The following is a 3,663-nucleotide window of genomic DNA, read 5'->3' as shown; positions in this document are numbered from 1 at the left end:
GACTACATGCCTTTTCCTGAACCAATCATTGGTTAGGGGATGGGATTACCCTTACCTCGATGAAGCCTGTCCTTACTACACTGGTCAGTTCCCCAAATTGTATTGTTTCTCCTCAGTGCTACAGAGATGGGATGGGTGTTGAGAGTTAATCACAATGTTCACTGCATCATCATAAGAAGTTTAGGTTTTATTTGAAGTGTAATGAATTTTAAGAAATGAGACATGATTTGATTTATGTTTCTAAGGGCACCTTTGAGGATAATTGTAACACATTTAATTGGAAAATAAAATATTAAAATATATACACATCAAACAAGCAAAAATATATAAAGAACTCCAAAATATCAATAGGAAAAGACAGACAACCCAACAGGAAAGGAGACAAAAGACTTAGACAGACATTTTACAAAAAAGAAAGCATAAATGGCAAATAAACAATGATGATGGAAATACAAACTAAAACGCAAATAAGATGTCTTCACTGGCAAGGGATCCCGATCCAGGCCCAATGAGAGGGTTCTTGAACCTCGCACAAGAAGGAATTCAGGGCGAGTCCATACAGTAAAGTGAAAGCAAGTTTATTAAGAAAGCAAAGAAATAAAAGAATGGCTACTCCACAGGCAGAACAGCGATTTGGGCTGCTTGACTAATTATAGTTATTTCTTAATTATATGCTAAACAAGGGATGGATTATTCATTAGTTTTCTGGGAAAGGGGTGGATGATTCTTGGAACTGAGGGTTCCTCCCCGTTTTACAGTAACTTTTTTTTTTTTTTTTGAGACAGAGTCTTGCTCTGTTGCCCAGGCTGAAGTGTAGTGGCACGATCTTGGGTCACTGCAACCTCCGCCTTCCAGGTTCAAGCAATTCTCCTGCTTCAGCCTCCCGAGTAGCTGGGATTACAGGCACACACCACCATGCCCAGCTAATTTTTGTATTTTTTTTAGTAGAGACGGGGTTTCACCATGTTGACCAGGCTGGTCTTGAACTCCTGACATTGTGATCCGTCTGCCTTGGCCTTCCAAAGTGCTAGGATTACAGGCATGAGCCACCGTGCTTGGCCAATATAGGGTAACTTCTTGACATTGTTGTGGCATTAGTAAACTGTCCTGGTGCCAGTGGGAGTGTCTTTTAGTATGTTAATGTTTTACAATTAATGTATAATGAGGAATGAGGATGATCAGAGGTAGCTTTCATTGCCATCTTGATTTGATGGGATTTGGCTGGCTTCTTTACCATATCCTTTTATCAGCAAGATCTTTGTGACCTGTACCTTGTGCCAATGACCTATTACATCCTGTGATTGAGTGCCTAACCTCCTGGGAATGCAACCCGGTAGGTCTCAGCCTTATTTTACACAGCCCCAATTCCGGATGGTGTCACTCTGGTTCAAACACCTCTGACTATTCCCAGTTTATACCTAGATAAGCAAAAATTTTTAAGACAGGCTTTAAAAAATATGTTGACAATTCTTTTATACTGCTAATAGAAGTATAAATTAATATTACCACTTTAGAAAACTTTTGTCAATATTTTGTAAAGCTGAAGACACACATACTCCATAATCTAGCAACTCTATTCTTGTGTATATTTTCTCGATCTATTCTGTCCAATGTGGTAGCCACTAGATGCTTGTGGCTATTTAAATCTAAATTAAGTAAAATAAAAATTTAGTTTTTCAGTTATAATAGTTATATTCCACGTGCTTAATAGCCACACATGGCTGGAGGCTACCTCATTGGATGGAAAGCATGTAACCAGAACATTTTCATTATCACAGTAATTTCTCTTTCCCTAGATAAATTCTTACATACATGTACTAGAAGTCATGGTCAAAACTGTTGATCCTAGCTTTGCTGGTGGTTGCATAAAAACTCAAAAAAAATCCAACAGTTCATCACAGGAATTTGTATAAATCGTGATATAGTCATATAATGGAATATTATAACACAGTAGTAAAAATCTACATGGATGAGTTTCAGAAGCAATGTTGAGTACAAAAATCACGTTGCAGAGCAAATGGCATGAAATCTGTTTTCAAAATTTCAAAAACAAACAAAGTCAAATAATTTTTTTTTTTTTTTGAGACTGAGTCTCATTCTCTTGCCAGGCTGGAGTAGAGTGGCTTGATCTCGGCTCACTGCAACCTCCACCTCCTGGGTTCAAGTAATTTTCCTGCCTCACCCTCCAGAGTAGCTGGGACTACAGGCACCACCATACCCAGCTAATTTTTGTATTTTTAGTAGAGATGGGATTTCACCATGTTGGCCAGGATGGTCTTGATCTCTTGACCTCGTGATCTGCCCGCCTCGGCCTCCCAAAGTGCTGGGATAACAAGTGTGAGCCACTGTGCCTGGCCTAAATTATTGTTTAGAAATATATACATAGATAGTAAAATACATTTTTTTAACAAGTGAATGTTAAACACCAAATTCAAGATAGTATTTACCTTTGGGGAGGAGACACTGAGCTTCAAAGGTATTTATAGTTTCCTATTTTTTAATTTTTTTTGAGACTGAGTCACATTCTGTCACCCAGGCTGAAGTACAGTGGCGCGATCTTGGCTCACCACAACCTCCACATCCTGGGTTCAAGCGATTCTCCTGATTCAGCCTCCCAAAGTAGCTGGGATTACAGGCACCTGCCACCATGCCCGGCTAATTTTGTATTTGTAGTAGAGATGGGGCTTCACCATGTTGGCCAGGCTGGTCTCGAACTCCTGACCCTGTGATCTGCCCACCTCAGCCTCCCAAAGTGCTGGCATTACAGGCATGAGACACAATGCCCAGTCTAGTTTCCTATTTCTTAAGCTGGTGTTGAGTACATGGGTGTTCATTCTACAATATTTGTTATACCTAATTTTATATATTATGTTTGTATTTGTATATATGAAATATTACTTCCTTAAAAGGTCATTGTGACTGCAGTGACTTAAGAAAGAAAGGAAGGCTGGACGCGGTGGCTTACGCCTATAATCCCAGAATTTCGGGAGGCCGAGGCGGGCAGATCACCTGAGGAGTTCTAGATCAGACTGGCCAACACGGTGAAACTGTGTCTCTACTGAAATATAAAAATTATCTGGGCATGGTGGCAGGCGCCTGTAATCCCAGCTACTCAGGAAACTGAGGCAGGAGAATCGCTTGAACTTGAGAGGCAGAGGTTGTAGATAGCCGAGATCGCACCACTACACTCCAGCCTGAGTGACAGAGCAAGACTCCATCTCAAAAAAAAAAAAAAAAAAAAGAAAAGAAAAGAAAAGAAAAAGGAAAAAAGAAAGGAATATAAGCAGAAGACTTGTTAGGAGGCTATAATTTTTCCAGGCAAGAGGTGAATGGTGACCTGGATCAAGAAGGCAGTGGTGGGGCCGGGCACAGTGGCTGACACCTGTAATCCCAGCACTTTGGGAGGCCAAGGCGGGCGGATCACTTGAGGTCTGGGGTTCAAGACCAGCCAGGCCAGCAGGGGGATATCCTGTCTCTACTAAAAATACAAAATTAAAATTAGCTGGGCGTGCTGGTGAGCACCTATAATTGCAGCTATTCGGGAGGCTGAGGCAGGAGAATGGCTTGAACCTGGGAGGTGGAGGTTGCAGCAATCTGAGATGGCGCCACTGCACTCCATTCTGGGTGACATAGCAAGATTCCATCTCAGAAAGAAAAAAAAAA

The sequence above is a fragment of the Rhinopithecus bieti genome, unplaced genomic scaffold, assembly GCF_001698545.2.
Source record: "Rhinopithecus bieti isolate Rb0 unplaced genomic scaffold, ASM169854v2 scaffold_38691, whole genome shotgun sequence".
Classification (NCBI taxonomy): Eukaryota; Metazoa; Chordata; class Mammalia; order Primates; family Cercopithecidae; genus Rhinopithecus; species Rhinopithecus bieti.
Note: the sequence above shows the minus strand (reverse complement) of the source record.